The sequence below is a fragment of the Lipotes vexillifer genome, unplaced genomic scaffold (assembly GCF_000442215.2).
Source record: "Lipotes vexillifer unplaced genomic scaffold, Lipotes_vexillifer_v1.1 scaffold645, whole genome shotgun sequence".
Lineage (NCBI taxonomy): Eukaryota > Metazoa > Chordata > Mammalia > Artiodactyla > Lipotidae > Lipotes > Lipotes vexillifer.
The window spans coordinates 1,088,693-1,098,033 of NW_006777439.1; positions in this window are offsets into that span (position 1 = coordinate 1,088,693).

Here is a 9,341-nt window from a genome sequence, read left to right on the forward strand (position 1 = left end):
AAGATAGCCCCCTTCCTTCCTCAGGTGCTCATCTCGAGGGTATTCCTTTGTAAACCTCCTTGCCACGGGCCTCAGTTTATATGTTGCTGCTCATTCTTAGTTCTTGTTCTCAAGTCCCTGTACTGGTGACTTGTCTTATGCCCCAGTCATCACACTGGGGGCTGGTCCTGTTCTGATTTGTTCTCTATGCGGTTGCTGTTGCCATTTGCTCTCCATTAATTTCAGGACATTGAGCAACACTGGCTAAATGCCAGTAGCGTTCCTCAGCTGCGCGCAGCCAGAAATGTTTCCAAATATTTCCATTCCCCCAAGCTTGTTGTGCCACTCTAATTGAAAACCACCCTGTCTGCACACCTTCCTAGGGTGCCGGACTTCGTGCTGAACGCAGAGTGGAACCTCGTTGTCCGAGGGCAGAGCATGCCTCACCAATTCCCTGTTTGTTGCTGTGCCCTGTTCTGTTCATCCGTTAGGATCGTTGAATGGCCACTCATTCAGTAGGTCCATCTGTTGGGGCCAGGGGAGACAGAGACAAGGGAAATGAGGCCCAGGGCTAAGAATAGGTCCACACAACAGCATCTTTAGATGTAACTATTGTTAATAAGAATAGTGACCACTTAATCACGACTTACTATGTGCTTCCATACATTAATGAGCTCACTAAATTTTCATAACAACCCTATGAGATAGATGCTGTCGTTCCTCCATTTTAGAGGCCGGGAAATTGAGGTAAAACACAATTAAGTTACATGCCCAAGGTCACACCGCTAGTAGGCGGTCAAATTGAGATTCCACCACAGGAAACAAAGTCCCATCACTTAACTTCTCCCCTTAACATTGTTTCTTTTCAGTGTTAAATGGACTTCAACAGAGTCCCGAGTACAAAGGGCCATCACTATCATCTTACAACAGATCAGTTGCTGAAAAATGGAAGGGAAACCAAATATTTGTTGGATAAGTCTCATTTGCCAAAGAATTATATTGATTTCATCCTTGAATCTGAGTTTTCATTGATTCAGAGCTTCCCAGCAGTGAAGTTGGTCTGTGTGAGATCCTGATCTCTTGCCCTCAGACTGGCTAGTTGGCAGTAACCTCTCCCATTCACTCCAGTGGAATGTGCAAATATTATCATGCCTACGGGTGCCTTGATGTGACACTGGTAGTGAAAGCACTGCAACTTAATGGGTATTTCAAGTTTTCTTGCTCTTGCCTTCTTTGTTGAATACTTTAATACTAAATGTGCTGGGTAAGTTTGCGGCTTAAAGGGGCTTTTTTCCCTCTTTTTATTATGTCAATTTAGACCATCTGAAGTTTTAATTTTCTGAAATTAGATTTTTATCCTGGCTTGGAGGAAGGCAAGGTTTCAGTATTTAAGAGACACAGAGGAGTGAGATACCAGTAGAATAGAGTTTTGGGATATTACATTAGAAGGTGTTGAGTTCATTGAGATTAAAAGAACACACAGGTGGGGGGAGAGATAAATTAGGAGTTTGGGATTAACATATACACACTACTACATGGGCCTACTGGAAGCACAGAGAACCATATTCAACATCTTGTAATAACCTATAGTGGAAAAGAATCTGAAAATATATATAACTGAATATATGTATAACTGAATCACTTTGCTGTATACCTGAAACTAACACAACATTGTAATTTAACTATACTTAAATTTAAAAAAATGGTTAAAATGTTAAAAAAAAAAAAAGCACACTGAAACTGGAAGTAAACTTCAATATGGTGCTGCAAGAGAGGGTGATCTTGAAGGTAAGTGACTCCCAGAGCACACAGGAATTTGCAAAAATCCACAGATTACATAAACTTTATCTTATCCAAGAACTGAAAGCAATCAACCAAAGAATTATTTATGCAAAGATCTATACAAATGTTCTTTCAATAAAGACTTATCTGCATTTGAGAAGGTCTGAAGTATTTCTCCTCAAAGCCTGCTCCATGTATCCCAGGTAGTTAGAACAGGGCTTCTCAAACTTGCTGTCCCTTAGAATCAAGTGAGGAGATTTTTAAAACTCTTGCGGCACAGGCTGTACCCTATACCAATTAAATCAGAATCTCTGGGCCTGAGACATAGGCATCAGTCTTTTGAAAAATTTCTCATGTAATCTGAACATTTGAGAACATTGTTTAGAGCAGTGGGTTTCAAACTTGAGTTACATTAGGACCATCTAGAAAGCTTGTTAAACCACAGCTCGCTGGTTCTCACCCCCAGAGTATCTGATTCAGTAGGTCTGGGGTGGGGCCTGAGAATTAGTAGGTCTAGCCATCTTCCAAATGGTGCCAATGCTGCTGGTCCAGGGAACCACATTTTGAGAACCACTGATTTGGAGAATTATTTACATATTCATTAATGCCATCTGAAGACATGTAAGTCATAAATTTTTTTGCTGGGCAGCTTAAGTAGATGCAACATCCTTGGAAAGGAATCTAACCACAGTTGTGAGCTCACTGCACACACTGGTTCTTTGGCAGGGCTACATTCATGCCCATCTGTTAGGCTGGCAGCATGCCCACAGAGAATGTGCTATGCCAATTTCAGCAGGGCATAGGTACTAACCAAACACGGTTGTGTAGGGATGGTTTTCAGCACACAGCGAGCGCCGTTTCTTGGGCCAGGCAATCCTGCTGTTTGCAAACAGCTCCAGTCTGGGGCCACATGCTTCCTTACATCTGTAGGTGCTTGAGGACATGATTAAAAAAATAATCAACAAATGGTTGATTATATTTCTCCCTCAATCTGCCTTAGTATTGTAATTTGGCATGTAGAGAAGCACTCTCTCTTCGGTGAGCTGGAAGCCATTCCTAAGTACTTTACATATGTAATGCTTGAAAACAGCAAGATTTGGATGAACTGCATGTAGTTGTAAATGTCATCATTGGTTGTTTTTGTTTTGCTTTATTTAAAATTTTCTTTATCTTGATTTTAAAATTTATTTCTCTTTATCTTTTTTCTTTGTTTTTAAATAAAGGTTTTCACTCTGTTTCTGAGCTAGGCTTTTTTCCCTTTTATCACCAGTTTTCTGAAGTCTCTGATTTGACTTTTTTTTTTTTTTTCTTGCGTTATGCGGGCCTCTCACTGTTGTGGCCTCTCCCATTTGCGGAGCACAGGCTCCGGACGCGCAGGCCCAGCGGCCATGGCTCACGGGCCCAGCCGCTCCGCGGCACGTGGGATCCTCCCGAAACGGGGCACGAACCCGCGTCTCCTGCATCGGCAGGCGGACTCTCAAGCACTGCGCCACCAGGGAAGCCCCTCTGATTTGACTTTTAAAGTATGGAAGTGTCTTATTAAAAAGTTAAACTGGGAGTGGGGGAGTTTCTGCTACAGAATTCCAATTACATTAAAAATCAATTACATTGATTATAAAGCAAAGTGTATTTATTATTTCATTTGCCCCATTATCAAACCTGTGCTTTGAAGAGATCTTTGAACATTTTTAGATTAAAACATTAGTTTTCAGATTAAGAATTCCTTGAGCACTTTAAAATAAATACAAAGTGAAACAATGAAAAAAGAAATTCATTGATTTATAAGAAACCCACTGATTTCTGCTAAATCTTTTAAGAAATCATACAGATTATGCTGGGATTGTACAAGGGAAACTAGGGCTGGGAGAATGAAGGGGCAAGGAAAAATGAGAAGAGACAGCCCTCTTTCTTTACTATGGTTTGGATTTTTTTTTTGCGGTACGCGGGCCTCTCACTGTTGTGGCCTCCCCCGTTGCGAAACGCAGGCTCCGGACGCGCAGGCCCAGCGGCCATGGCTCACGGGCCCAGCCGCTCCGCGGCATGTGGGATCTTCCCGGACCAGGGCACGAACCCGTGTCCCCTGCATCGGCAGGCGGACTCTCAACCACTGCACCACCAGGGAAGCCCTATGGCTTGGATTTTATATTTGATTAAGTGGGCTAGAAAAAGCAGTCAGAATCTGAAGCATTATGTACCCCAAATTCCAGGGAGAGGAACCTCTGGCCATGAGACCTAAAGCAAAGCAGAATAATGAATTGTGACTATGGAAAATCATTTTAATCAACTGTTCCTACCTAATTTAATGAGGAAATTGGATTTAGAAATGATAGGCCCCTATTAGTCTCTAAAGCCCTTGGAAGGGTCTAGACGTTTCCTTCAGAATTTCCACTGAAGTCTCCATTGACCATCCCTCCAACTTCTGTATACAAGTACTTTCTTTCAAGGGCAAGTTTTTGAAGTTAAATTAAGGGAAAAAAAGCCTTATTATAATTAAATGTTATCTTCTTCACTAGTAATTATTTTTCAAGAAAAAATTTTTATTCCTTTGTACTTTCAAGGTTGGATTTGTGGCTAAACTCAAATAGGATTTGGGGAATGTGCCTACGGATGCATCTAGCTTGTACAACATTTTTCCTTTGAGAAAGTATGATCCAAGAGAGAAGTACACAGCTTAGAAATGAGCAAAAATCTTGGGCAGACAATCTGTTCAAAAGTTGAGAATCATCTGCACACAGGAGTTTTTGAATAGGAAGTCAGCACATTCGGTATACTTTTCACACTCTCTCAGTTGGGATGTTATGCACTTCACAGACTAAATTACTATTCCACTGCAACCTTAGGGAAACATTCCCTTGGAACAATTTCTAACTATCTGAATAAATCCACTTCTGTATAGAGAAAGGAAGAAATGGAAAAAGCCAAATATATCAAACACCTGAAACATCAATTTAAAACATTTTATGTAGTATTCAAGTAAAACTTTTAAAATTTCAAAAGGTAAAAATTATTTTATAGTAAAGTTGCAAAGTCTAAAGGCCAATTGGTGGCTTTTTGAAAACATCTTTACTGAGGTATAATTGACGAACAATAAGCTGCAGATATTTAAAGTGTATACTCTGGTAGGTTTTGACATATGTATACACCTGAATACAACACCACATTCAAGACAGTGAACACATCCATCATGCTCCAAAGTTCCCTTGATGTCCTTTGTAATCCCTCCCTGCCCACCCTCACCCCCTCCCCTCAAGCAACCACTGATCTGCTTTCTGTCACTACTGATTAGTTTGTATTTTCTGGAGTTTTATATAAATGGAAGCAAACAGTGTGTACTCATTTTTGTCTGAGTTCTTTCACTCAGCATAATTATTGAGAGTCTTTCTCAGTTGGTAGCTTTTTATCCCCGATTTCAAATAGTCTTTAGGTAAAGTGAGATTTAGCTTTGCATTAGGATGACATAGGCTCTGTCCAATAGAAGGCCAATCAATTGGAACTGTAAGTTGGAATCCGTGTAGCCAAGGAATTAGCAGGCAGTCACATTTACTTACAATGTCAGAGTCCATTTCAGTTGGGTTTTGGGTTGTGAGTAAAGGAGATATTTTCTGGTTAACTTACAGAAAGGAGGAATTACTGGAGAGATAGGGATTGGCTTATGGAAAAAAAGGAAAATGTGAACAACCAGGACCCTGTAGTGTCATTTCAAGCCATATTGGAGCCTGAGGCAAAAGAAAAAATCAGTAACACTGATACTATCTTTAAGATTTGGGTATTTTGTTCATCATGGAAATTTGCATGAATTTTGATTTTTAAAAATATTGCATTAAATTATTATTTATATTGACTACTGAGTTTTTTGGAGCACCTCTTACATTTTGTGCTCCAGGTCAGTGCCTCGCTTATTTCACCCCCTCACCCTAATCCTGGCCCAGGCTCTGTCTGGATGAAAAACTGGGGCAGCTCTGGGTTCTAAGTAGGAGGCCAGTTTATTTGAGGCATGGCGGAAGTGCAGGTCAGTCCTCACTGCTTTGCTCACTGCTTTTTCAAGGTTCAAATTCCAGGAGGCAAGACCCTGATTGGCCCAAATTGGGTCACAGCATGTATCTAGTCACTCCAGTCTCAAATACGAGTCATTTTATTATTCTTATTTAAACAGTTTTTTCATTTTAAATAAACTTTATTTTTTGGAGCAATTTTGTGTTCATAGCAAAATTAAGAGTTCCACTATTACCCATTCCCCTTCTCCCCTACTCCACACTCATAGCCTCCTTCACTATCAGTATCCTGCACCAAAGTAGAAATTTGTTACATTGACACTACATTGCATTATCATCTAAAGTCCATAGTTTACATCAGGGCTCATTCTTGGTGGTGTACATTCCATGCGTTTGGACAAATGTATAATGGCATGTATCCACCATTATAGTATCATACAGAGTAGTTTCACTGCCCTAAGAATCCCAAGAGTCATTTTAGACTTCCTCCTTCTAGCTAATTATTCTCATCTTTAGTGATACTCCTTCCTGAATATAATTTTGGTTTGTCCATTCTTTTCCTTATCACAACCTCACAACTGTGAAAGAATAAATTTCTCCTGTATTAAATTATAGTAAGTGCCCTACATATGAACCTTCACACTGGGAATTTTCAAAGATGCGAACGTGCATCTGGTTCCAGCAAGGAATCAGAACCTGTGTCATGAATGTCAAGCGTGAGTGAAATTGGAGCTTGCCCTCCATCTCCTATTGTTGACGATCCTTCAGCTCTACCATCTCCCACCTCCTCTCCCTCCTCCAGTCAGTAGGTCTTCTTGCCTGTTCACTCGATGCCAGCCCCAGTATGCCAGCTATCGTACTGTACTACTGCACTTTTCAAGGTACTGTACTGTAAGATTAAAAATGTTTTATTTTTTGTGTTTGTTTTTTATGCGTTATTTGTATGAAAAGTATTATAAACCTATTACAGCCAACTGTGTTTGTTGGGCACCTAAGCTAACTTTGTTGGACTTAACGAATAATGGACTAACGAATGTGCTCTCGGAACGGAACTCATCCATACATAGGAGACTTACTGAACCCAGTTTGTGCTAATTTGTTATAGCAGCCCTAATAAGCTAATACACCACTTCACTGCCACTAGGATGGTTATGATAAAAAAGATAGACAGTAAGAAATATGGAATTGTGGAGAAATTGGAACCCTCATATATTGCTGGTGGAAATGTAAAATGGTGCAGCCACTTTGGAAGACAGTTTGACAATTCCTCAAAAGGTAAACAGAGTTACCATGAAACTCAGCAATTCAACTTCTAAATATATATCCACGAGAAATGAAAACGTATGCCCAGATAAATATATTAGTGCTTATAGCGGCATTCTCAATAACGCCAAAAAGTGGGGACAACCCAGATGTCCATAAACACAATGAGACGTATCCACACACTGGAATATTATTTGGCAGTGAAAAGCAATAAAGTACTGACCCATGCTACAAAATGGATGAACCTTGAACACATTATGCTAAATGAAAGAATCACAAAAGACCGTATACTGTAGGATTCCTTAATATGAAATGCCCAGAATAGGCAAATCTGTGGAGGCAGAAAATAGATTAATGGTTGCTTAGGGCTGGGGGTGGGGCATGGGGAGTGACTGCTAATGGACATGGTATTTCATTTGGGGGCTGATGAAATATCCTAAAATTAGACAGTGATGATGGTTGTACAACTTTGTGACTATACTAAAAACCACTGAAGTGTACCCTTTAAATGAGTGAATTTTATGAGATGTGAATTATATCCCAATAAAGCTGCTAAAAAGGAATCCATTCTTCTGTGAATGCTTTTTATTTTAGCTCTGCTGAACTCCCTTTGCTGTTTCCCACCTCTGAGATCTTATACATAGTGTGCCTGGAATGTTCTCCCCAGTTTTGCTACCGGTAAATCCTGATTTATTATCAAAACCCAGTTTGCACATCCCCTCTTCTGGGAAGCCTCAGTCCTCCCAGGAAAGTAAGCACTTTTCCGGGCTGCCTCTTTTTTTAACTGAGATATAATTGACATATAATATTATATTAGTTTCAGGTGTATAACATAATGTTTTGATATTTGTATATGTTGTGAAGTGCTCACAATATGTCTAGTTACATCTGTCACCACACATTGATGAGAAAATGAGAACTTTTTAGATCTACTTTGTTAGTAACTTTCAAATAAACAGTACAGTATTAGCTACAGTTACCATGCTGTACATTGCATCCCCAGGACTTACTGATCTTATAGCTGGAAGTTTGTACCTTTTGACCCCATTCACTGATTTCGCCACCGCCCACCCCTGCCTCTGGCACTCTGGCAACCACCAATCTATTCTCTGTAGTATCTGTAAGTTTTTTTTTTTTAATTCCACATATAAGTGAGCTCATACTGTATTTATCTGACTTATTTTACTTAGCATGATGCCCTCAAAATCTTGCCTCAATTTGGTATTTGGGGAACAGTTGCACGTTTCTCCCTGTATCACCATTCTTCGTTTGCCTTTTGCTTCGGTTTCGCCTGTGGGTTGTGAGGACGAGGAACATATCTTACCACGTTTGCATCTACCCTCAGTGCTCGTCACTGTGCCTGGCACATAGCAGGCACTCCGGGAGTGCTTGCTAAATCTAACTGAATAATCTGAAAGCATATGGAACAAAGCTTAAGAGTAAACAGCAAAGAAAGGATTACATAAGGTTGTGGTCATGAACAGCATTTCCTAATTAAACTGCTAAGAATTTGGTAATAATTTGGTGTTTGAGGTGCCTATGGTTATAAAAGCTCTCAAATTTATCCTTTTATTATCGTAGCTATACTTCCAAAAGCCAGCTAGCTTTTAAGCTTTCATTCTTTCTTTTCTCCTACTCTCTTTCCTTCCCTCCCTCCCTCCCTTCCTGCCTTCCATTTTATCCCTGAGTCAACATATACTTGTTTTTTCCTATTAAAAATCTAAAAAAACTCTCCCTTTTGAAATAATTTCAGGCTTACAAAAAAGACTGCACACGTCAAAGAACTTTCATATGCCCTTCATCCAGCTTCTCAAATGTTATCTTACAAAACCACAGTATAGTGATCAAAACCAGGAAATCAATATTTATCAAATACTATTCACAAACCTACTGGCCTTATTCAAATCTTGCCAATTGTCCCATTAATGTTCCTTTTCTGGTCCAGGATCCGATACAGAATCAGAGTCATGCCTTTTCAATCTCTTCCAATCTGGGACAGTTTCTCAGTCTTTCATGCCCTTGACACTTTTACAGAGTACAGGGCAATTGTTTTGAAGAATGTCCCTTCATCTTACAGACGCATAGCAAATACTTTTTGTAGGAGCTGTACTAGTCTCTGGGGTGCTTGAGTCTAGGTTCAGTCTTTGCCCCCAGGAAGCTGGTCTTACAATGAAGAGGTGCAGAGATGTACAAATTAAGAGGTAATTACAATCTAGTGTAATTACAGTACAGTGCTATAATAGAGGTAAACTCTGAGCATGAAGTGGCAATTGGCTATACCTTTGGGGTCCTGGAAATACTTCTTGCAAGAGAGTATCTCATCCA